The sequence below is a fragment of the Rhipicephalus microplus genome, unplaced genomic scaffold (genome assembly GCF_043290135.1).
Source record: "Rhipicephalus microplus isolate Deutch F79 unplaced genomic scaffold, USDA_Rmic scaffold_12, whole genome shotgun sequence".
In the NCBI taxonomy this organism is placed as follows: Eukaryota; Metazoa; Arthropoda; class Arachnida; order Ixodida; family Ixodidae; genus Rhipicephalus; species Rhipicephalus microplus.
In genome coordinates, this window is record NW_027464585.1 from 42,096,215 (window position 1) to 42,123,765 (window position 27,551).

Sequence of the window (27,551 nt, forward strand, 5' to 3'; positions counted from 1 at the left end):
CGGAGAATCCAGCAGCCAAGTTGTCCCGACAAGTTTTTGATTGGGGACAAACAGCAAAGAGCAAGGTGGTCTGTCACGCAGTAAAAGGTCGACCATGGAGGTACAGACGAAATTTTTCGATGTACCAGACAGCAGCCAAGCATTCTTGTTCGGTTATAGAGTACCTCTTCTCTGCAGAGGTCAGAGTGCGGCTTGCATTCGCGACAATTTTCCAGCGAAAGGCATGGTCGCGCTGGAGGAGTACGGCGCCAATTCCTTGTCCACTAGCGTCAGTGTGTAATAAAGTAGGTGCCTTGTCATCGAAATAACAAAGCACCAGTGGGAATGTCAGTGCATGCTTGATTTCTTGAAATGAGGCTTCGCATTGATAATTCTAATCGAAGGAACTGGTACTAACAAAGAGCTTGTGGAGAGGAGCGGCAATAGTGGCAACGTTGTGAATGTAGCGGCGAAAGTAAGATGCGAGTCCAAGAAAACTGCGTAGTTCTTTTTTCGCGGAAAGTTGAGGTCTGCGGAAATCGGGCTGGATGCCATCTTTACTAACGAGATGTCTCAGAACTTTTATAGCTGTGTTGCCGAAATGGCACTTGTTTGTGTTTAGTTAAAGTCCAGCATTGGAGAGACATGTGAGCACTTGATCTAGGCGTTTCAGATGCTCAGCAAAAGTGGAAGAACACACGACGTTACCATCGAGGTTGCATAGACAAGTTTTCCACTTGAGGCCACGAATAACAGTGTCAAGCATCCTTTCAAATTTTGCGGGAGAATTTCATAGGCCGAATGGCATTGCGTTAAACTCGTGAAGACCGTCCGGCGTAGAAAAGGCGGTCTTTCCTTTGTCTCCTTCATTCATTGGTATTTTCTAATATCCGCACCGAAGGTCAAGGTTGGAGAAGTATTGGGCGCCTTGCAATGAGTGAACTGCATCATCTATAAGAGGCATCGGATATACTTCCTTTCGGGTATTCTTGTTGAGCGCGTGGTAATCAACACAAAATCGTACTGATCTATCCTTTTTTTGTACCAACACGACGAGTGATGACCAAGAACTGGTAGAGGGTCGTATGATGTTTTTTCATCATATCGGTCACGTCCTTCTCGATGATTTTGCGCTCGGCCAAAGAGACTCGGTAGAGACGACGGTGTACAACTGTCTGACCGTCAAAGTTGATACGGTGATGCGCAACTGTGGTCTGTCCTAGTGCCGAAGCATTGGTGTTGAAGGAGGCCTGGTGTTTCGGTAGCAACTCTAGCAACGCCTCAAATTGAGAAGCAGAAAGGTCGGGATTTATTCCGGCAGCAAAGGAGGAGGAAGTAACAGTCTGGCCCTATTGTGGATGAGCTGGCAAGGCGTCAAGAGAGACAAAAGATACCGGTTGGGTATCCGCATAACACGACACTGCAGGACTTTTGGAGAGGAAGACAGGTTGCGGGGTAGGATTCAGGCCAAGGATTATCTTTGAGTCGCACCAGGCTGGAGGGGAATACGACGCCGCAAGCTAGACAGTGGCTGGAAGGGGTGACAAGGACGTCACCAATGGCAATATTCGGAGAAGTGATGGTGATGAGTTGCTCCTTACCCGGAAGCAGTGTGGAATTGGAAGCTGCGAAAAAGCGCATTGGTTTCCGTCGACGCGTTTGCTGCAGTGATCAGTCTCGGTCATCTGGACTACACGTTGATGGCAAGAAATTAATGCAGATGCTGATGAGAGAAAGTTCCAGCCTAAACTTAGTTCATGAGCACACGAAATCAAGACAGCAAAGGTGATGTGATGACGAATACCAGCAATGAAGACACGTGCTGTACATAGGGCCGATGGCCTAATTATTGCTCCATTGGCCCTAATCAAGGATGATCCTAGATAGGGCGTCTTCACTTTCCGCAATTGAGAGCACAAGTCGGCACGCATAAATGAAAAAGATGCTCCCGTGTCCAACAAAGCAACGCCCGCACACCTTGCACATTCACCAATAACATGTTTGACGGTCGTTCAGGAGGACTTGAGTCGTTTCGCTGCGATGCAGTTTTCCCTCCAAAAACTGCTCTGTATAATTTTCCGATCGCTGGGCAGGCAGTTGAGAGACAGGCCGAAGTGGAGAAAAAGAGCGTCGGAGTGGTGAAGGGGAGCGTGGTCGGGAGGCACGTGTATTGTTGGTCGTGTTGTAAATGTGCAGAGCAGGCGGGGATCAGTGATTGGAAGGACTGTCGGCATAACGGTAGTAACCTCGAGCACATGTGTTGTCACGATCAAAAGCGGTATCACCACGACGTTCATCTTGCCGACGACGTCGGCAGAACCGGGAAATGTGTCCTCGAATTCCACAGAAGTAGCAAATAGGCCGTGGGGCTCGCCAGGGAGAATGGTAGGTAGGGTTCAGTGGACCGGCGAATAGAGGGACGAAATAGTCGCGATCATGCAGAGGTGGTGGTACTGGGCGAGGGTTGCATTGAAGCGATCTGTGCGTACGAAGCGGGTTGGGGGTAAGGTGGAGCATTGTGGGTGCTTTGAAATGCTGACACTTCTTTCCTAATAAGGCTACGCAGATCGCTAGAGACAGGTTGAGCGGAAACGTTGTTTAAAGGATGTACACTGTAGTCTTTTAATTCCTCGTGAATTATGGCTCGAATGATGGATCGTAGCTCCATACTGTTTGCCAGAAGGTTCTCAGAGATGTCTGGTCGCAGAGGAATTGACTGCAAGGTATCAAGCCGCTGGCATACCAAGACGACGTCGGAAACCGTTTAGGAATTGTGCGCGGCGAGAGCGTTGAAAGCGGTAGGTCCCATACACTTCAGAAAGTGTCGCACACGATCAGCTTCAGGCATGATGTCGTCGATACGACGGCAATGTGCAAGCACATCCTCAATATAGGCAGTGTAGTACTCACAACAATGTTGAACGCGTTCTGCCAGTTTCTTCCGAGCAACTTCTGAACGGATGGTCGGTGTGCTGAAAATGCGTGGGTACTGGTATTTGAAGGAAGACCAATTGTGGAATTCGCTCTCATGATTTAGGTACCACGTCTTGGCAACCTGAGGGACGTAAAACTGGGCGCGTGATAATTTGAATGCCTCGTTCCAGTTGTTGTAGACACCAACGTGAACATAGTTGTTGAGCAAGTCTTCGCTATCTTCACCAGGCAGACCAAAGAATATTGGAGGCTCCCGAGGGGGGTTGTTGACCGGGCTGTGGTTGGCAGCGGGTGGTTGGGCCGGCGGGTGGTTCGGTTGGGCTTGCTCTTGCGCCATAGTGATCTGCTGGCATAAGCGACGTCCCGAACGGAGCTCCAGGAGCTGGCTTTGGATGGAGAGAGGTCGATGAGATCTTGAAGCACCTTCCACCACTTGAAATTCCACGGTTCAGCTGACGCTTTAACGCTTTATTCAAGCAACAGTAAGATGGCGCTGATGATGAAGAGGCCGAAGCGAAGACTGATGATGAATATTGACAGTGAAATAAATAAATATATATATATATATATATATATATAGGTGTGTGTGTGTGTGTGTGTGTGTGTGTGTGTGTGCGTGCGTGAGTGTGTGTGTGTGTGTCGGATGACGCGATTGTTGGTAGGGACCGAGAAGGAAGAAACGAGATAAAATAAACATGGTGTCTGAGCCATTTTCTTCTCTCATGTCACCGTTTCAAAAATCAAAGAAAAAATTGCTTCGAAATTTTATTCAAGACATGAGGAATATAACTTACTACTCCTAATATTTTGTGTTTTGCGGCCGCTTCATTAGGACACAGCGACAGGAACATCTGTGGGGCTCTATGCGAATTCCTATGTAACACAAGAAGATTACCTTGCTCAGCCCTTGATCAGCTCTCGATTTTCAGTAGCCAATCTACTATTTATTATTTAGCTGTTACGCTGTAATGATTTACCCTTGAGAAGAATTTTATATAACAATTACAACTTAGATATTCAACAAATTTCATTATTGATCTTCTTCTCCCCTTTTTTACATTGTGCCAAATTAATTTTACAGTCAAAACAAAGTAATCCTATTCACCTAGTCTGGAAAACCGAAAGGTATTAACTTGCAATAACCACCGGCTTCTTGGCCAATCCTCCTTAGTAGGTGAGAGCCACAACAGAAAGTATCAAGCAAGCAAGTAAGCAAGCCAAGCCACGTTTACAAGACATCATAACGACACATGAGTCAACAGGTTGAAGACCTGCCAGCCTCTTGACCGGTCGCTCATCATCGACGCTGTTTCCCACATCTAGCGTCACACAATCTTAATACTGGGCCACAAAAGTGCATTCCAACCCTACATCATCACCATAATTATGACAGCACCATCTGCTGACCTTCTCATTCTCAAGTGCACCGTAGCAGCGGATGATGGACCCGTACAAGACTGGTTAGACCTGTTCGAGCTCCACGCTACCACTGCATCTTGGTCGGAACGGGAAAGGGTTACGAACTACTTCGAGTACGTCACTGGTGAGGAATTTAAATTTTACTTCACACACATAATCGAGAACGACGAGTCTTGTCAAAAATAAAAAAATGATCACCTGGATTCAAGACTATAATGAAGACTCTATTAGAACACGCACCCTCAGTGCATTCAAACTCAGTCATCGCAGTCATAAGCAGCCTTCTTGCATTCGAGCACAGTGCATGAATTTAAAATTCCAGTCGGGCGAAGTTAGCCACATGCTCACAGAAAGACCACGCGGATGTTTTACTAACCTTCCACCTTGTTTTCCGTCACTTGAACCCTTAGCTGCTTACTTCGCCCACTTCGTGCCTAACACGCTGACTACAGCCGGAATAGATCAGAGGAACTCGGTGCGTATTCGACGGAGCCCAGACTCTTCAATAAGGATTCATGCATTAGATGAGCTGAACTTTTTAGTTGCGGAGATGGGCCAATATTTGAAAGTAATATGCGGCAAAATCACGCCTGTTACGGTGTCGATGTCCAGTGTCCAGCCAACCAAGAGTGCAAAAACACAGGAAGTTCAGAAGCATCACCTCTCAGACATTGCCTAAACCAAAAGCATCTGTTAAGAACGGCATTGCAAAAGCTTCCGAAGATCTTTCTGTTAATTCTAGCCCGCAACCTTCTTTGCCTGACAAAAATCATGAGGCCTCAATATGTACCCACCATATACTGGTCACATCAAGTTGGAAAGAAAAGCAGGCTCATGCTACTAAAGGAAAACTACTTCGTCAGATTCCGCAACTACAGCAGTTACATGAACTAGCATAACGACAAACTAAAATGACATCACAAGCACATTTACGACTTAAAGAAGGTCGTCAGAAACGACACCAACTAAAGGAAGGACAAAGTCAGGATCCAAGCTATCTTCCAAGAAAGAAACGCCATGGAAGTCTTCTACACCAGATATCCGATCATCGTCCACGATGCGATCAACGGAGCACACCACAGAAAATACGAAAAAGACTGAACGTTATCATTTGTACAGCGCACGAACGTATACATTTTTCGGTGAAATTCAGTTCTTGTACACGCAGCCTGCAAGTACTGATTCTGTCTCAGCCGCGACACAAAATACAGCGCTACGACAGGGAATTTGAGGCCTACGACATTCGACCTTCGAATGTTACAAGGACTTCCAGCCTTGTTCGTTCCTCGCAGCTGTTCAAGTCCTGTCAGGCTGAGTGCAGTTTTGCAAGATGTGGTTACCTTCTCCAGAACGCCACAGCCAGCCTTGCCCACCAGAACTTCCCCATTTACCGGACGGCTGCACTGCACTCTTTTCTGAAGTTTTGCGAGTTTACGTAACAGCATTGTTCCATCAAGTTTGAGCATTTTGACATTTGTGACTTCTCTACCTCTACTTGATTACTTTTTCTTGTTCATAATCCATGCCTTCTTTCGGGGGGAGGGAGAATCATATGATGTATGAAGCGATCGTTGGTAGAGGCTGAGAAGCACAAAGTAAGATAGAATAAGCATGGCGTATGAGTTAGGCCAGGTCTCCTAGTGATCATTGCGTAATATATATACCCAAGTAACGCAGAATGTTAACCCAACGTTGATTGAAAGTGCCCAGATGTCGGTCAGCAGCGTTGCCTAAACGCGCTTAACGTCCTCTTTTTTCGATCACATAGAACGTTGCTTGTAACGTTGACGACAATATGCCAACGTCTAGGATCACATTTTCAACATCACGGCAATGTTGTCGCAACATAGCAGCAACACAATGTCAACATGCCAGCAACGTGACACCAAAAACGTGATGGCAGCATACCAGCAACAAGATGTTAACATTGTTGTGTGATGTGTTGACTTTCATGTGGCTTGCGCAGAAAAGATATATTCTTGTGTGTGTTTTAAATTAAAATGCATGTTGACTTGCTACTGGAACCACCCCGAAGCTTCTGGCTAGGAAAAAACTTCTGGTATGGTGTGAAAAATTGCATTACTATTGTCCATGCACAAAAACTGTTTCCTAACAGCACTTTTTCAACACATTCGTACATGCATAAACAAGTGGTGTTGGAACAGCCAAGCAAAAAAATGTCAAAAAAGACTTGCGCATGTGCGTAAGACCAAAAACACACTTTTCAAATTCCAAAGCTTCCAACACATGTGATACACATACTGCATTTCTTGGAGTACTGAAAAATGTGGTTTTGCGCTGTGTATGCAATGACTACAATAAGTGAGCATGTGTTGAGGGTGCAGTATATTATGTGCAGAATTGCAGAAACCATGAAGACATGCAGTCACGCAGCTTAGGCAGGAAACAACTTGCCGAAGTGCCTGAATGCCATATGAAAGAAAAAAAGACATTTATTCACGAAGATTACTTACTTATTTATTTGTGTTTGTCACAGAGCAAGACATGAATGGGAGTGACACAAAACACATTTTAAGCATTTAGTAATTAAATTGAACAAGGCACGTTGCAAGTTTGTTCAATACTGTGCCGACTGCTTGGTCGTAGAAAACAAATGGTGGTGCAAAATGAAAACAATTGTTTATACAATTTTAGCAGAAGTTTGACAAAAAAAAGCTTTTAACTATGGTATCTACAATATCAGTGGAACAGTGAATACACAAAGAAGAAGACACTGGTGAAACTGCTATGTGTTAAATATATAAGAGGACACGAATACTCCTGACAGCCATTGCCTCGTCGGTAATTTTCCAACACTGATGCATGCATTGTTTACAATGATCATTGCCACTGCTGTTGACTGCCTATATCATGGTTTCATGAACAGAGACAATATAGCAGCATTGAAAATCTGCCACATCCCACTCAGGTACAGCTTGTTTTGATGGAGCCAAAAAGGTTCAAGACAAGAACTTGTTTTTACCAAAACAGAAAAAACTGCTGATATCTGTGTAGCAAAACTTGTTGCACATCAAATAAAGTTTATCAGTTTTAAAGCAACATAACTTCGTGATTACTGCCTGACACGCATTTAGTGAACAGCGGCTCATTAAAAGTGACTGATTGATTACATAAGAAAACGCCTTTGAAAGTTAAGGTAGCTGACACCCGGTCAGAAAAAGTGAAACGCGACCGATGGAGCAACTGCTCAGTGTATTTCACGCAAAACAGTGACATCCCAGCTACAACCAAGCGAGAAATATTGATCACGAAACAAATACACAAGGCATGCAACTATTTTCTGTTCAGTTCATTACCAAGTTGGTGCCCTTTTGTGTATTGGATGAATAAACGGCCTTGACACAATTCTTGTTCATTCAGTTCAGATTTTAATAATTTGTATCTAGAGGTTGGCTTAAGTTATCTTCAGATTTACCTCACCTTGTATAGCCTAAAATTTACCTTGCCTTGTATAGCCAAAAATGTGATCTCATTTATATATATATATGTATACTTTTTCGTTGTTTTTGCACTGATCCTGCCTGTAAACTGTTCATTCCGATTCCTCTCCCCCTTACCCAATGCCCTGTTCTGGGGCCTGTAAGGTTTTTTTTGAATAAAGAATAAAGATTGTTATGCACTGCTCTGCATAACTGTCTAGTTTCACCTATGCATTTCTTGTGTTCAGTGTGCCACTAATTTTAGCATTTCAACTTTTTTGAATTTGCCGTGAATGCAGCTTCCAAGTTGATACTTTGTAGCAAGTGGTTATGCGCACCTTTGAAAAACTGGCAAAGTACTCTCACTTGTTGGCGGAAGTCGTTAGGAAGGAAGTTGATTTTTCGAAGCTATTCAGAACGAGTATTATAACCGAGTACCTATTTCTCACAAAAATATAAAGCCATAAATGTCAACTACGGATACACATACAATCATATTTATGGGCACAGGAACAGCAGCAGGCACCTGAAATGGAATCTTTTAGAGTAGAATGACAAATGCACACAAACCTGCATCACCATCAGAGAAGCAACTAACAGCCATACCGTCAGAACAGTTCACATGCCTAGTGGAGTTCACATATGCAAACTGAGCAGTATGCTGAAGTTGCCAGTTTTTGCTCGAGACTAAGCCATTGTGGTTCGACTTGAGTGAACAAGCTCGCCAGGTCAGGGTACGTCTAAGAGGGGTGCACTGTCGACGATGTCGGCAAACAACAACTGCAGGGTGATGGCTTTGATGACTGTGGAACAAGCCATGATGCGAGGCAATCAGTTGGAATTGAGGGCCTGCATTGTGAAGAGGAAGTGATTAAACCCACACTAGTACCTTATCAAGCAGACAAAATAATTAAATAAAAACACTTCTCAAAAATGCAGAGAATCGGCTGAAAAAGTCTACTGCAACATCCTATGAAAGCTGTGCCAGGACTGAAAGAAAGCTATGTAACAATTCAGCAGTGAAAAAATACAGCAGTGAGGAAAATTCAATAGTGCAGAGATGAAATTTGTGAAGCTTCATTGAGCTGAATGATTGGCTCCTTACTCACTAAGGGTGGCAAAGAACCAACATTTCTTGCTTTTTTACGGTCTCATTTGAGTTCTTCAGCTCAAACATATTCAGCCTATCTAGTTATTTTTAGGGTGGCAATGTTCGTTAAGTTATTTATATAAATTATGCGCAAAGAAAATTGTTTGCAGTTTGAAATTGCCATATAATATGGTGCTTACCAAAGAGATGGCCCTCACAGCGTAGTATTCCTTTCTGTCTCTCCTTATCAGCTGCATTGGTGGCAAAGTAAGATGAAATTCTTCTGCTTATTTTCTTCTTTCAGCACGTGCATAAGTACCTAAAACAAAAAAAATCATTCAAAATGTTGAAATAAAATGATCAGCATGTTTTTGGGTACACTACAGTATGCAGCAGAGTTATAACTAAGGAGCAGATGTATAAATGTTCCGAAAGACAGGCCAGTTTATGAATTAAAATATAGACTTATACTTAAAACAACAAAATATAGCAAAACCTACATAGACGTTTCGCCAGATATGCAGCTGGCATTCTCAGTATGTCCTGGCACCAAATGAGCGGAGGCTACAAAGTTTGCTGCTTGTCTTGTATGTCGCTTAGTATGCGGCCGCGGTTGTTGTCGCGTGCCAACTTGTCACACTAATGAATCACGACTCGAGGAGATTCCTCTTGACGCACTTTTGTACCCGAGCTAGCATTGTCTCTATACTGAAGTCGAAGACAAGTCCCGTCATCGAGCAGTGTTTGACGAGTCTTGTCTAATAATGCGTGGCATGGGTGGCTTTTGCAATGTCTCCTTTGAGCTCTTTGAGCCATGTTGGTCACTCCCTGCCTAATTCACTCATGCATGTGATGTCGCATACATCACTGATGAGCACTTGCAGTCGTATAGATGGAAAACGTAGTGGGTGAATTGTAATGAAGATGAAGCTATTATCTGAACAGGTTTATCAATGACACCCGGAAACACATGCAAAAAGAGAACAAGGAATGTGCCGCGAGAAAAAAACGCAAAACCCATTGTTTCTGTACCTAACGTTGAACGTTTTCCAGACTCTGTTGGAATAGCACTCCACTGGGAATTAAAAAAATTTTCAAGCCTCATTGTACCTTGTTAAACGTGCCCTCTAAGCCCATATACAGCACCCTTGTGAATGATTCAAACAGGGTTGTTTACAAGTTTCTGTGCAGTGGCTGCCACAACAATTATATTGCCAAACTGGCGAATGATCAAAACACGGTTGTTTACAAGTTCCTGTGCGATGAATGCGACACCACTTATATTGGCGAAACTGGCGAATGATCAAAACAGGGTTGTTTACAAGTTACTGTGCGGTGGCTACGACACCACTTGTATTCGCAAAACTGGCAGGATCTGGTCAACTAGTTTTATTGGACACAAAGGGGACTTCACATAAACCGAACATTCTCAGACAAATCTCATCAAACACTGCTTGAAAATGAGGCATGCCTTCGACTTTCGTAATTCGGTGACGCTGGCTCAGGCACAAATAAGAGGGAAGTGAAAGCGTTTCGAGTCGTGGTTAGACCATCGAGAACGGCCAGCCTGCCACAACAATGACGGCCTCCATCCGGATGAGTAGACACATACGAGACAATCATTGAATTCGGTCATTTTCACATATTTGGTGCCAGTGCACACTGAGGGTGTCACTCATATAGGAGGCGAAATGTCTGAGTATATTTCTTATATTTTGTTGTGTAAAGTCGGAGTACATATTATAATCACTAAGGAGCAGAGTTCTATTCATATGTCAATTTGGCATATGTTTAAATATTTCTAGAGAAAAAAATCGTTTATTCAAACAAAAAACAAATATCTATAGACTTGCTTTCTATCTTTCCGTAGATAATTCCCTCCTGAGGCAAAATAAACAGTGCTACTCAGCATTCATGCCATGCGTTGACTACCGATAATCTACCATCTCATAATTATGCTATTGCCAGTGAACTGTTTTCTTGGAAATTGTTATCTAGGTGTCTCTTCTTCTTGGATACAGCACCTGCGTTAATTCAAAAAGTGCAACGGTTGACTACCAAATTTTTGGTTACTAGTTAGCTCATTGAGTGCTGCTGACTCCATCAGATTGCTCCTTCTAAATTTAAAGCATCCAAACAAACTTATCCAATTTCATGCATTTGCCTTAAGTGAAACTCCCCATTTTTTTAATAGTACACGCTTAGTTTTTTGCTCTACACATTGTCAAGTAAAACAAAAAAATAAGTTTTTCTTCGTGATGAAGACACTGTATCAGTGGCTTCACAGAAGCATTTCGTTGAATACCAGGTTAAGCTGCAAATTCACAACAAAACATGGCTAACTCACGTAAAATGCCTAGCCTTCGTTATACTGGTATAACTTATGTTAGAACATTTTGCCTCGTGCAAAGCAACCGAATACCTGCATTTTACGATATTTCGTTTACAACACATCGTCTTTCTTACACTCATATTAGTCTAATATGCATCACTGTATAATGCCTCTTCCGAGCTTGAGGAACACTGAACAAAAACACGAAAAAAAGGACGAAAGCATCGAAATTCCACTTGAGAGCAGCTTCAGTTCCGATAAACCATTTACTTCCAGTGTTTCTCAAGATCTTCCTGTATTTTTGAGACATTGCTAGCTGGCCGCAGCTGCTGAACACCAGTTTTTGTGAGGCAGCACCTTGATGGGCATGATGTCTGATGTCCTGTCCTGCTAATTCCCTTTCTCCACTTCTGCTTTACATCGTGCACTCTTCCTTTAACAGAAGTGCTAAGATGGCCCCCTTTTCAGGGCTTTACTCTCCAGCGAGTAGCATTATTCACTGCTAGTGCTAGTCAAATTCGTTCTAGGAACTCTACAGGGGGAATGAATTGTGTTGAGAGACACAAGCGATAGCCGGCGAGGTTTTCAAACCTGTTTCAAAAGATGTTAAATGTAACCTCCTCTACTTATTCACGTGGCCACTAGCTGTGGCTGTTTGTAAAAAATACCAGAGCAGTTGACACGCGCTCCGGTGTTTTCTTTAACACTGGACCCCTCTGCACATGTACTGCAGGTGTTGCGCATTGTCCGCTTGATATTTATGTTGCTACATACAGAAGCTACCCGGAAAACTATATTTTACTACTTCCTGGCTATCATTACACATAGCCCCTTTTTCATGCCTTGCAGTGAGCGAGAAAATGATGATTTCTTGGGCATGAACAGCAGAAGGAATTTGCCAGCCACAACATTACTAGCATCGTGCATCGCTAAACAGATGTATCGGTTGCCACTTTCTTTTTCTTTCTCACATAGCTACTTGAAACCTTCAAGAATATGAATGGGGATCAGGGTGACATCGGTCATGATGTGGTTCAAGCGTGCTGAGCCAAGAGAGGGAAAGATGAGGTCAAGCAGCGCAACATTCATACCTAGAGGGCGATCTCGCACTTACATACACGAATGCAGTGCTCATATTTAGTGAAACATATCAGTCAATTCATTTACCTATAAGACGAGTTCCGCTCACACCGCAATTAATTTGAAGAACAAATGCAAATTGCACCCGCTGAACTTTGCAGAACGTATATAATAATACTATATTCACGCAGATTCCTAATCTAAAAAGCGGGTAATTATTTGATATGCCTTAGGCAGTATTCAATCCAGTGTGAAAAGTCATTATTATTCGCGCGCTCCTACAAAATAAACAGCACAGTACACATGGCCGGGAAAGTTTAGAGGCCTTATCAAGTGTGAAAAGTGCCTGTCACTGTCTACACAAGTGCAACAAAATACTGGTTGACATCATATATAACCAAAATTTTTGAAATCATGACGTCCTAAAGTGACATCGCCGCTTGGTCTAAATTGGGCAGATTCCCGAAAAACTGGCAAACTGCATGAGGTGCAGAACGCTTTCGGCAAAAAAATACAGTCGACCGAGAAGCAGAAAAGGATGGCTGCTTCGGCGTTCAATTCGCTAAGACAAACGCATAAGGGATCTTGGGAGCCTTTTGAGGCAGAAATTTCACACCCCCCCTGTGCACATACTGGGCTTTCACGTATGCGATGGTAGACCTGCCAAAATCTGATGAGTTTGTGCACATGGTACTGCATGTATTTTCATTTAGGTTTTTGAACAGCACAGTGGTGTGGTATACGAAGTTGTCACACGAAATGATTGCTTCATAAGTGCTCACCTGTGTGAGTACTCATAGTACTAGCATGCGATATGGTTATCGCGAAAACTCACGCACAGTCTTTTTTTAAGGTTTCGATTCTTTTATTTCAAACTTGAAATCGCCTCCCTCTCTCTCACCCCCTTTTTGCTTTTACCATCTTGAGTGTCCGGACAGCACACTGGCTGATTGGGACCCTTGGCTTAGCGAGTGGAAGCTGCAAAACCAGTCCGGGTATTGCATTTGTCATTTGCAGTTGCATTTGTCATTTGCATTTGCATTTGTCATTTTAGGTGCAGGAGAATAGGTGGCTCGCACATTTGTGGCTGCATCCAGGGAGCACTTGGAGAAGTTCATTGAGCCCCGCCGCGGTGGTCTAGTGGCTAGGGTACTCGGCTGCTGATCCGCAGGTCACGGATTCGAATCTCGGCTGTCGTGGCTGCATTTCCGATGGAGGCAGCTATGTTGCAGGCCCATGTGCTCATATTTGGGTGCACGTTAGAGAACCCCAGGTGAACGAAATTTCCGGAGCTCTCCACTACGGCATCTTTCATAATCATATGGTGGTTTCGGGACGTTAAACCCCACATATCAATTATAATATAGAAGTTCATTGGAGAAGTACGCTTGAGTTCGTCTACGTTTTCTGCGAACATCTAATTTTCTAGGTGTCTATGGTGGCCGATGCCGAGAGCAAATGCTTTATGTCTCGCTATAACCAGTGAAGGCTGGGCGCCTAGAAAGTAAGATATAACATGACCTACATAAGTGAACAGATTATTTTCCAAAGCTAAGTTTTGCTAGAGGTAAATGGTGACCATCTTCTCCTCTGGTATGTGTTCTGTGTCTTCTCTATATTGTGAAATTCAAGCTTTATTCATGCTACTTCACTGCTAGACCAGTCACTGCCTACTACAACAAACAAATGGTATCACATCAATGATCTTCGACGACACAGCGGTAATTCGCAATACATGTGTTACCGTAGTTTGAGAGTAAGCATTAAGCTAGCAAACACAATTTTCATCAAGAATTCGGCATACTGAAAATATTGTTTCCAAACTTCAGAAGGCGTCAAGACACTTGACGTTTGTTTTGCTGCGCGTGGCTAGTAACGCTATAGAGCTCACGCAGCCAAACGCACTTTTTGCTGCAGTCAGGAAAATATGGCTCATTAACTCAAAGTTTAAAATATAGTTACTGCGCACACGCAAGTTTGTTTCCCGCCAACTTGCGCGCAAACTACCCACAGACTTGCCAGTGGGCCCTATTCAAGCCTGAAAAGCACCTCTATGAAGGTCACCGAAATTGAAACTGGGGGTCCGTTGCCTTTGAAGTTATCCGCCACGCACTGGTAAGAAAATCTCGAGGGCTTAGTATTTTTCAGGAATGATTTGCAGACGATTCAAGCTACCTCTCAGTTATGAACGGTCGCCACTATGTGCAACGTTTATACACGCTGCTTGGCCTTGTGACCTCCCCTACTCTCCCCCCCCCAAAAAAAAACGCGACGCGCGTCATGTCGCCACCCCTTCACAAGCGGAGAAGATTCGAAAAAGGCCCAGTGGTATACTACCCTTCAACCAGTGTCACTTGGAACACACACTGTCAAACCTTCCTTACCTCCCCGCAAAGTAAAGACCACCAGGTAATGTCCTACAAGTCTTAACAATAGAAGGCAAGGTCAAGTTGTCTGTCTACTTCAGAAACGCTTCTGCAGTCTCCTGGCTACAAAGACGAGCAGCCAAGCAGGTCCTCGAAACCTCGGCACAATTGCCAAACCACTTGATCAGGAATGTGGCACGCTTTGTTACTTTTTTTTTCATTTTGTCACTCCGTCTTTTTCCTTTTTTAGCAGCCTCTTGCGGTTACTTTGTGTATTGAAGACGTAGCGACTATATTTACCCACCGAGCTAGACACTGAAGTCTGAAATCAGAAGAAATTATTCATACGTGTTTTAGCGGCATAGGCATGTATAGCGGCATCACCTTCGACAACCGTCAGAATTGACACGAGACAGCTTCTTGGTTCTTTTCGCAGATGACGCCACCACTAAAAAATGTTTGCAATATTTATTATTTGTTGAAAACCTTTTGAGTCAAGCGCTGCTACGCAAAGTTAATGATCAGTGGTAATTACAAAACATGACATAGTTCTCCTAATGCGAGATCATTGTAGATTAGCAATAAATGAAAAAAGTAATTTTGCATAAACCTGGCAACAGAATCTAATTAACTTATGACTACTTTCTCTGCATAGAAAGGCTTGCTACTTCAATATTGAAAAGATGGCGGTGTCGCCATCTTCTTAAAGAATAGTTTGAAGTTCTATCCATTACCCGACCTTCCCGAGTCAGAATCTTTATGGTGCAAAATCAGCGTTGGGGGGAAAATAACCGTATTATGCGTAATATACCGGCCTCCTGGTACTGACCACGTTGTTTTTCCTGCTATTAGTGATTATATATTGAAAAACAGGCTTCACAAATTTAAACTGATTTTATGTGGTAATTTTAATGTACCGCATGTTGACTGGAATTTACTCTTACCCACTGGTCGCGATAGGGCACTCAGTGAAGCTTTAGTTGACCTTGTTGTGTCGTTTGATCTTACCCAAGTAGTCGATGTTCCTACGCGGGAAAATGCAATTTTAGACCTTGTATTCTTGAATGAGGCTGTACAGCAGAATGGATTTGAATGTGAAGCAGTGAATGGTATATCTGACCACAAGGCAGTCCTTCTTAGCTTGAATGTTGCCTGTGAATCCAAACTTCCGACGTACAAAACGGTTCTGGATTTTACCCACGCGGACGACAATTCAATTCTTGCATTTCTAGCAGCGTCTTTTGATGATTTCTTGTTCAATAGCAAGCAATGTCATGTGGATTTGTTAGTTGATCAATTTTATAAGATTGTTGAACACTGCAGACACACATATGTCCCACAGAAGTGCTTAAAACGAAACCCTCGGCATCCTTTGCTAAACAGAGAAATTATTCAACTTACTCGGCGAATAAAGCGACTTCGAAGGCATCGTAACACTCTCCTAAATAACCAGCACTTATTGAACTCTCTGAAAACAGAGCTAAAAGAAAAAATGCATGCTGCCCGCAAATTCTACTATGAAAGTTCGTTAACAACCTTTATGAAAAACGACCCATCTAAATTCTGGAAAACTCTTAATCCTGCAGGCCCGACATCTTCCTTACTTATTGTGAACGAGCAGCCCTCTTCGGATTCTTTAACTATCTTGGAAGCGTTCAATGGTTATTTCAAATCAGTGTTTAGTACAGATGATGGCACCAGTCCCGCTTTCGGTCTTGACAGTACATTGTCTGCCTTCCCAGAACTACAGATTAGTTAGGCTGGAGTTGTCAATCTCCTACTGATCATCGACACAAATAAGAGTGCCGGCGCTGATAACATCCCTAACTCATTTTAAAACGTTACGCTGAATGGAATGCGAGGTATTTAACAGTCATTTTTCAGAGATCCCTTGAAACAGGAATTGTACCGCAGATTTGGAAAAATGCAAAAGTTGTTCCGGTGTTCAAATCTGGCGACAAACAAGTAATTCCAAACTATCGACCTATTTCATTAATCTGCACCTGCTGTTAAATTCTAGAACACATTATTCACAAACATGTAGTCACATATTTAACTGAAAACAACCTCCTTTCCCAAATTCAACATGGTTTTCGTGCAGGATTTTCAACAGTCACGCAGTTGCTGGGGTTTACGCATGACATCGCTTCGACTTTAAACGATCGCGGTCAAGTGGACGCCATTTTTATTTACTACTCGAAAGCGTTTGATACTGTTTGCCACAATAAACTCCTCCTCAAATTAAAAGCCTTTCTGCGCGGCACTCACGGCATTCGCTTGTTATCTTGGCTTTCAGATTACCTAAATTTAAGGCAGCAGTTTGTCGCGTTTAACAATTCGCATTCGTCATCCCTCCCTGTCTCATCAGGTGTGCCGCAGGGCTCGGTCCTTGGACCTCTTCTTTTCCTACTTTATCTCAACGATGTTGTCGAAATAACAAAAAATACAAAGGTCAAACTCCGTCTATACGCCGACGACTGTGTCCTCTATTCTTGTATTAGTACCTCCCGTGACCAAATACAGTTAAATAATGTTTTTTCTTCTTTCCGTACCTGGAGCTCAACGTGGCAAATGGCACTAAACCTTAACAAAACTGTAAGCATGACATTCACAAACAAGAAGGAACCCCTACGTTTTTCCTATGGCCAGAACATGAAGCATGTCAACGAATACAAGTATCTTGGCGTAACATTCTCACCGAACTTAACATGGCATAAACATATAAACCTAATCTGCTCGAAAGCGCTCCGAAAACTGGGCTTCTTGAAGCGAACGTTAAAAGATGCAACTCACGAATGCAAACTAACAGCATACAAATCCCTGATACGGCCTGTTCTTGAATACGCCTCCGTTGTCTGGTCACCTCACTGCGCATGCGACATAGCACACTTGGAAGGTGTTCAAAAAAAGCAATAAGATTCATATATCACCGTTATGATCACAATTTTTCGCCTTCGTCACACGCTGTACGTCTATCACTCAAATCACTTGAACACAGACGTACTTGCGAGCGTATCGGCACTTTACATAAAATCGTGAACAAGATAATCACCATTGACATGCCCTTTTCCTTTGCCAACTCCGTTGCAAACACTCGCAGGTCAAACCCCATTAACATCGCACCCTTCATGCCATTTCTAGATTGTTTTAAGTTTTCATTTTTTCTTTTCACAGTGGAATTGTGGAATAATCTGGATGTTTCTCTCCGAAAGTTGCCTACCAATAGTTTTTTGAATGAACTACCAAACCATGTGTTTTGTTAGTTTAGTGTGTATTCACTGTTATGGACCCACTCCTGCAATGTCTCGAACTGTGAGACAGCAGTATTTGTAAATAAAAATAAATAAAATAAAAAAATTTCAGATTTTCATCTGGGACAGTTTTTTTTCAACTCGTTGGTAATGGCCGAACACGTGGATCCGTAGATTTGTGAATTCAAGCAGTTATTATTCATGAGCTATTCGTCACAACGGGAAACAACTTCGCATTGACTTTAGGTACATTGTAGCCTGGAAACCCGTTCAATATTGTTGTTCTACACTAAAACAGGTTATTTACTCATAAACCTACATTTTATGCTCATTCTGATTGAAGCTTGCATGACGTTTTGTTTGCTTTACTGACTACATTTCTTCATAGAAACCTTGCATAATTCCTTTTGAAGAGGCTCAGTAAATTTTATTTAGTTATTTTGAACAGTTCTGCCACACTTCAAGTGCAACGAAGGCTTGTACAGCAAAAGAAAAGGTCTTTGCTCGCACTGAGTGCTATGCAAAACCGCTTCATACTAGGCAACAACAGAAACTGTCACTAGAAAGTGGAGCATGTAGGCTTTCTAATGCAATACAATTTACATCAATAGGCTGAGCCTAGAACGTCAGCAAACAGTGAATAAAATGCAGAGCGGGTGCTGCCGGAGTGGAACCGCCATTTTAATATTTCCTTTTGTTGGGCTAGGTGGTACATGCTGACTTAATTCTAAAAAGATGCATACCATCGGTGAACAAAATTGAGGACAGAACAAAAAGGGGCGTCACTCGCAACTAGCTTTATTCTAAAAAAATCACCGAAATATATAAGCATAGCAACCTTGCACACGCACATTCTCTCACATGCCAGCCAAAAAACACTCGATAAGATTGACAATAAAATAACTACGACAAAAAGCCCCTAAACAAAAAAAAGATTCTGAAGAATGAAATTTCCCACCACGCTGAGTAACAGATGTATACCAACATGGGTATTTCGCTCCTTTTAATGTAGTATGTTTCCATAATTTTGCGTGCTAAGGTGTCATTACTCTTTCCCAGGAAGGATACACTGAATAACCTAGCCTCCAAATTGCAGGAACCACAATGTGCAGGAAAATGTGCTAGTGCATTAAGGACAGAAATAGGCAGCAAGAACTTCATGTGAAAAATAACTTTTTGGCATATTTGCCAGCACATTGTGGTTTCTGCAAACGTGAGGCTAGGTTTTCCAGTGTATCCGTCCTTGGAAAGAGTATTGATACCTTGGCACGTGAAAGTATGGAAGTGTTCTGCATTAAAAAGAAGGAATATACGCATGTTAGTATTAGATCTGTTGCTCTGTGAGGTGGGTTATATTTTTTCTTAGAATCGTTTTGTGTTTAGTGGCTTTTTTGTCATCATTCTCTTGTTGTCAATCTTATGGCATGTTTTTTTGACTAGCATGTGAGGCAATGTGCACGCGCATGGTTGCTACACTTATATATTTGGCAGATTTTCCAAGAATAACGTTGGTTGTGAGTGACGCCTTTTCTGTTCTGTCCTCAATTTTGTTCACCGATGGTATGCATCTTTGCGTATTTCAGTAAGTACTGTGTTATTTTTCAATAACGAAACCTTTGCAACACCGAAATTTTTCTGTTCACCTGTCCATCTTGTTACAGCAAGAATAAGCTGTATACAAAAAAAATACAAGAAATGAAAGCATCAAACTATGCACCAGAATGAAAATATCAGGATAAGTGTAACCAAAAAGATGCAGCCTGACAGCTCGTATCTCTAAATTTGACCAAACGAGAATGCTCTTTTAGGAGCGAAGCTCCTTAAGGTGTGGGCTGTGCGTCCCCTGTATGTAGCCACCTCTCGTTCAGTTCTAAGTATTACGCTAGCCACCGCCCGATCTAAAGGGTACAGCCAATATCCATCCGTCCATCCGTCCGTTCATCCATACATCCATCCATCCATCCATCCATCCATCCATCCATCCGTCCATCCGTCCGTCCGTCCGTCCATCCATCCATCCATCCGTCCATCCATCCATCCGTCCATCCGTCCGTCCGTCCATCCATCCGTCCGTCCGTCCGTCCGTCCGTCCGTCCGTCCGTCCGTCCATCCATCCGTCCGTCCATCTGTCCGTCCGTCCGTCCGTCCATCCATCCGTCCATCCATCCATCCATCCATCCATCCGTCCGTCCGTCCGTCCGTCCGTCCGTCCATTCATCCGTCCATCCATCCATCCGTCCATCCGTCCGCCCGTCCATCCGTCCGTGCATCCGTCCGTCCGTCCGTCCGTCCGTCCGTCCGTCCGTCCATCCGTCCATCCGTCCGTCCGTCCGTCCGTCCGTCCGTCCGTCCGTCCAAAAGATGCAAGATGTTATAAACTAGACGGCGGTACGTGTAGTTGATTATGAAAGATGCGAGGTGTTATAAAATAGGAATGATGCCACATATGGCGCGTGTCATCGTTCGATATAGTGCAGCGACGTACGCTAGGGGGAGCGTTGCAATAAAATCGAGTGGGCAAAATGTACGGAGGATTCATGGTTTACCAGGTTTACCTCCGGAGCTTCGCCCACTCATCATCATTCACTTCGTGGATACGGCGGCATTTTTTTTCTCAAAGGTAAAACGATAGCATGCTTACACATGCGTCAGTTTACCTTGCCATCTCCTCTACCTCTACTATCTCCCTGACTATTTGATCTGGACTAAGTGCAAGAAACACACTGTCTTGAAAAATAGGGCTAACCCATCAACCCACGCAAGCATTCCGAGAAACCGCAGAACTGCTGTTTTAGACTGCAATGGTGCTAACTGAGTGTATCATTATGTAAGGTTCCTGTCTGAACCACTGACCCTCCTGCATGTCACAGAACAAAAGGAGCATTTAAGGGCTCAATTATCTTTCATAGACACAGCCTGAGCACTCACACAAAATATTTTCATAGCGTTTTTTTTTCTGTTGCAATAAGTAGTTAATGACACACTCATCGTGGATGAAACAGTTAGTTACCTAGAAAAGGTTATACAGTGTTCAGTCACGATTTTGGTTTCAGAGGGCACTAAACAAGTGAGGTGGGACGTGACGTGGTTTTCATGTGAACATAGCTGGCTACATAAACACAAAATCGCAGGAAGGTGGTCACCGCACAGACTACTTTCTTCAATGAAGACTTTCTGGTTGCAGCGATAATTGCATCCGAAATGTATATATGCATGACCCATAATAATGCGCAGCCAGAGCTAGTACATCTGCCTTTGTGCTCCTATGCATGTCTGCCCCCTCTTCGTTTCAAGAAGTCTGCTAGGAGAGCACTTGCAAGGCTTGTGGAGCAAACACAAACTTATGACGTAGAAGGCAGTGGGTTGTTTAGAGAGAAACCAAAGGAGTGTTCCGCAAGAAATGGTATGACAAGCACAGTAAAGTTGATTTTAGGTGTGTTCTAGAATATATATCACTTGTTGATATTTTGTAGACAACAACCGTGCCCCTGCTTACCTATCATCCAAGTTGACTCGCCTGCAAATGCGGCTCTGAGCAAATGCGATTGGAGGAAGAAAAGATACAAAGATGCAGCACCATCCTCCAACTGAAACCTAATAAAAAGCAGTGCAGATGTATGTACAGTCCTTCAATGAGAACAAACAATCAGCCCATGAAAAATATAGGAGACGTTATTAGTAGCTTTTTGACTATAGTACAGCACTTACGATAAAACAGTTCAGAAATTAAGGTGGACAAACACACAACTTTCCACCGGCAAAGACTGAACCTACAACCTTCGAAAAATGCATTCGATGCTCTTATTAACTAGCTAAAGCGGCGTCTGTCCTCTTGTCGACATTATAGAGTGTTTCTGAGCACGTGAACCTGGGAGTGTTAGCGGGCACGATTCGTTGCACGTGATCTTTCTACGCGTTAGTAGCTGACAATAATTGCTCCTACACTACCTAAAGGCAATAAGTCTACAGGAACAAGACCATCGCCATGAGTGAACAAAAAGAAATTTTAGTGGCTTCTTTTTTTGTTAAAGGGATTGTGTTCAACGTGCGTTTAAAACATGTTACACACTTCTGCTTGTGATCAGTGCTGCAGCCTTTTTAGTTCATTCAAGAGATGGATCTGCACAGGCAAGAAATTACACTGCCTGTGCTTGAACACTTTCTCCCTACCTCCTTGAGTCTGCGAAAGACACTGTACATGCAACGTACACAGTTGCATTATTCCTTTCTTGGGCCTTTGATGTGGCCAGCCACTCATCTTCACGCCTGGGATCCATCACATAAGCAAACACACAGATACCAACAAGAACACATCTTGAGTGAAACCCGCAATCTTAAAATGGGATGTTTACTCGGAAAATGCATCACCCACTTTGTTTGAGATGAGTCGATATCCACAGAGCATTCTGCAAAGTCAAGTGCATGTTCCGCCTTTTAGCCACGTTTGAATACCGTGACACAATAGAAGTAATGGCTTCAAAGCACAAGGTTCATACCATAAATTTGAGTGTTGTTCTCTGAGAGACCATCTTAAGTTCAAGAATTTAATCGTACCTCTTTCAAGAAGAAGCTACGTCATTTCAAAATGTTGGAGCACATCCTAAGAAAGCTTCAAAGTGGGCACGACCTTCTACTTCCAGCCATTGGATTCTGCCTAGTGAAACACAAAAAAATCTTCCACAAAGCAGGAGGATCTTAGAGCACTAAAAGTCATGAACCTTTTATTAATAGTTTTTCTTTAAGCACAAGCCAAGTACAAGCCATTAAAAATCAATGCAATGATTAACCAAATATAAATGGCCTGCCAGCGCAAAGGATCTACTGCTCTGCGTCAAGAATGCTATCGAATTTCTTTGAGCAGTATTTTTTTCCCTGGAAAGTGTTCAATGTCACTGGCAGGTGTTTGAAACTGTTTTTCACGCTGTTTTTTGAGTCTACCTTTCCTGGCTATGTCATAGAGGCGTATTTGTAACGGTAGGTTATTAGTATTGAATCAAGTCCTTCATCAAATCTTAGAGACCTGCACTTGACCAGTATTTAAAGGAACAATAATAACAGATTGCTAGGTTTCAATGCTGTACAATCTCTTGCTATGTGAATACTTTTTTACTGTTTAATTTGGTAGAATCTGTGGACTGCAAGTAGGTTGTCAAGCCCAGTATGAAGGTTTTGCCGCACAAGCTCCAGCATCTTGTGGCAACACATGAGATTTCTGAATGTTTCACAATCGGATCCCTGCGCTTAACACAACTATTAACAAAATGGTGCGCAAGTTGGCGGTATAAGCCTCGTTCATGAAAGCCACTGCTGCCTTTCTCATAGGGGCACACAAAAAGGGCAAAGAGGGCTGCCGTGTACAGGGCCTTGCAGAGTGCTTTGTGTGGTTCACTTTAACACAAGGTGAGAGAAACAATTTCCAAGTAAGTGTCTTGACTTCATGTTGCGGGTTCAACTCAAGACAAGTTGCCTCGAGCTAAGGATTTGCTTAGGCATGCGATGTATCCTAGGCGTACAAAGGAGCTACAGACCATTTGAAGGGCTGCAAGAAAAAAAGACGGCTGTCGCACTTAGCATGCAAAGTGTTTCCCACAAACTCTACTAGAAAATAGGGAGAAAGTGCTGCAGTTGAAGTAGAGCTTATGGCCCTCGAAACTTTCTGACCTACGCAGATTCATTGATCAGATGAAAGGAAGGAAACACTGCCGCACTCATTACAGGCAGAAGTATGTAACCTGTGTTAAAGGCATGATGTACACAATCACTGACATGCGGCAGGAGCTACATGAGTCAGATAGGACGCTGTCTTAAGGATAGACTTCATGAAACCTTTATAGCATACAAGAAACAGTGACAAGGCGTTTTCAAATCTATAGGTGGGATTGTAGGTGTCTTTGAAGCCAGCGTAGTACTTTCAAGTGGTCTTTATCAGGGGGATATTCCGCTCTGTTAATTTTTAAACATTACGTCATTCTGGTTATAGTCAACAATCGAGTGCTTAGCATTCGAGTGTCGAGATTGGTTACACAATTCCTAACAAAGTTGTATTTATTTTTTCACCATCTTTAAATTATTTGCAAGTCGTTAAAGCAAACGAATAGTCGTGCCGCACGTCACCACGTCGATAGAGATACTCTTTACAGGCTGCGGTTGTTTCAAATGCCATAATAGAATTATACTTGTTCTCCTCAAAGACTGATTGGAGTAAACATATATTAATGCTATAAAACGAAGATTGTGTGGATGTGGATTTTGGCCTCCATTAGAAATGCAGCCGCCACACCCGGGATTCGATCGCGCGACCTGCGGGTCAGCAGCCGAGTACCTTAGCATCTACATCAGCGGTGCGGGGGTGACGTGAATAGATGATGAAGGTAAACGACACATCCAAACATGATAATCATGACACAGAAGTGACGTAAGGCAACATTTACCTCCACATCGTAACGTTGAGCTGATTTTGAACATATCAACATTTCTCATTCGTGCTTCGCATATCAAGGATTCTCACTGTACGTAGGATCGGCCTAAGTTAGGGTCGAAGCTCCTTATAGCAGCACCCGTTCGTTCCTCGTAGCCGTTGTAGTATGTAACAAGTATAACATTTTGACCTCGAAGGTGGTGCCGGTGAGAGATTTCTTCTGTGAATTGTTGAACAATAAAAAATAGTGCTCAATGTGCATGCCAACGGCTGCTAAAGGAAATGAAGGACAGGAGCATTCGGCTTTAATTTAACGCGCACGCTGCGATCTTCATTAGCAGCCATTAGCATGTGCATTGAACACTATTTGACAAAAAGGGGTTGCTACGTTATACTCGCTGGGTGTAACCTCCTTACTTTTAGAAAGGTTTAGCGAGCGTTGAGCCGCAGTGCCATGAATACAATGAACTAGTATATACCATGAATGAACTCGAGGTGTTTAAAGGTGGGAAGTAGATACGAAGCGCAAGCCGTAAGAAAATAAAAGCCGAATTCCCCTGTCTCTCATTTCCCATTAGCAGCCATTGGCATGTACATTGAGCACTATCTGACAGGAAAAGGTTGCTACGTTATACTCGCTGGGCGTAACCTCCTTGGTTTTAGAAAGGTTTAGCGAGCGTTAGGCCGCAGTGCCATGAATACAGTGAACTAGTATATACCATGAAATCGAGGTGGTTAAAGGTGGGAAGTAGACCCGAAGCGCAAGCCATAAGAAAGTGTGCGTGTGCCACCTCTCGTTTAGTCCTTCGAATGTCCGCTGGATGGCGGTGCTTCTATAAAGGGAATAGATGATGAAAAGATGCGAGATGGTGGTACTTCGAGTGTTGAATAGATGGCCGAACGGACACACAGACAAATGCATGGATGGACGAATGAACGGACGCAGTGGCGGATGCATAGACAAACGCAGGGACGGACGCACGAACAGACGCACGCACGTACGGGCGGATGGACGCATGGACGGTCACACAGACGGACGAATGGACAGACGGAAGCAAGAACGAATGGACGGACGAATGCTTCGCCCCACTCTTCATCAATCACGCCATGGATATGCTGCCAATTTTTTATTTGTATGCTTTCGTGACGTTCTTCAGGAGTGTTCGTGGTCGTCTCGCATGAGAATTTACAACGCTGAAAGCCGAGAGCGAGAAGCGCTAGGTCACACGCATTTCTCACCGAAATTCCAGCATAGGTTCCACGGCGTTACACCTGATATAAGAAACAGAGCATAGTATGCATCTGTCTGCATGGGCGTGCACATGAGGGGGGCAGAACAGGCGACCCCACCCCCTAGTTTTAATTGATATGTGGGGTTTAGCGTCCCAAAACCACCATATGATTATGAAAGACGCCGTAGTGGAGGGCTCTGGAAATTTCGACCACCTGGGGTTTTTTAACGTGCACCCAAATCTGAGCACACGGGCCTACAACATTTCCGCCTCCATCGGAAATGCAGCCACCGCAGCCGGGATAAGAATCCACGACCTGCGGGTCAGCAGCCGAGTACCTTAGCCACTAGACCACCGTGGCGGGGCACCCCCTTAGTTTTCATAGAGCCGGTGCGCGAAGTATGTACCGTAGTATAGTGCCTAATATACTCTAGGCACTGTGCGCATACAATGAGTTCATTAATAGATAATATACGTAGCGATTAATGATTGTTCCCAGTCCTTCAAAGGATTGAATGATTGATTTGATGGTTTTTATATCCCAAAAGCACGATATGAAAATGAGAGACGCCGTAGTGGAGGGCTCCGGAAATTTCGACCACCAGGGGTCCTTTAACGTGCACCCAAATCTGAGCACACACGCCTACAACATTTTGGCCTCTTCAGAAAAACAGCCGCCGCAACCGGCATTCGATACTGCGACCTGCGGGTCAGTAGCCGAGTACCTTAGCCACTAGGCCACCGTGGTGGGGTCCCCTTGAAAGAAGCCTTCCGCACGTGTATGTGCGCCAGACGACACCGGCAATTCTAAGGTAGTCAGTGAGAGTTACCTAGCACCCTGTGATCACTCAAGGGTGCCTATAAACTAAGATATACGTTAAAATATACATAATACATAACAAGGGATATGACAGACTTGACGAATAACAGGTCGATCAGTTTGTTCTTCGTCCTACACAAACTATTCACAAATTTATATGTTAACATAATTAAGGCAACATTAAAGTTCAATCAACCTAAGGAACAAGCAGGATTCTGAGCAGGCTACTCAACAATCGACCGCATTCATACTCCAGTTGATATGTACCTTCTGGATGTTCGGGATGGCAAATATAGATGAAGTGGAAATGACCTGTCAGAGTCGACATACTTGTGGAATAATGTTAGTAGGGCTACGTCGAGGCGCATCGCTAAAGACTGTAAACCAAGATTGATTTTAGTTCGTGTTGCACTGCTTTGGTAACTATATATTCATGATATGAACCGTGCTGCCCTGTTTTGGATATATTCTAGTGCGTTGACCATGTTATTGTAATATTGAGACCAAACGGAAGAGGGAATTTATTTTTTGGGCAAAAATATGCGACGTAAGCCAGTTTACAACTATTAGTGGGTGAATTTCTGAGGTTGATATGACGCATCTACATATATGACAGAATGTTTGATGGTTCTTCTCGAAACATAACATTACAAGGTCTAAACAACAGTAACTCGAGATTTCCAAGTGGAACTGCAGGAGTTTTAAAATAGCAAAGAGAGGGCCACTGCGAACCTTTTCCTGCAGACCAAAACTTCTAGGCCTGCATTTTCAGCACAAAAAAAAACCGGCTTACAAGCGAAACTGCCTGGTTACAACTCATTTCAGAGAAATGTGTCCACTTGTGTTATCGTACGTGGGGAGTATAACATTTGTCAGATAGATCTTGATATTTCAGAGGAAAAAAATGCACAATGTTCAAAATCACTTCCAATTAAATACAAGATCCTAGCTTGTACATTTTATACGTATGCAGCTATCCGAAATCTAGGCAATGTGCTTTCAAGGAAATGTTTTATAAAGTAAATAAGGAAGCAAATAGTTACCCACTGGTGATTGTGGGAGACATTAACGCCTCCAGCTATCGCTGGGGATACGCCCACGAAGTCCCGCAGCGACGAAAATGGGCCGAACTCATATCCACTCCTTGTCTATCACTCTTCATGGATCCGACGAAACCCACAAGAGTTGAA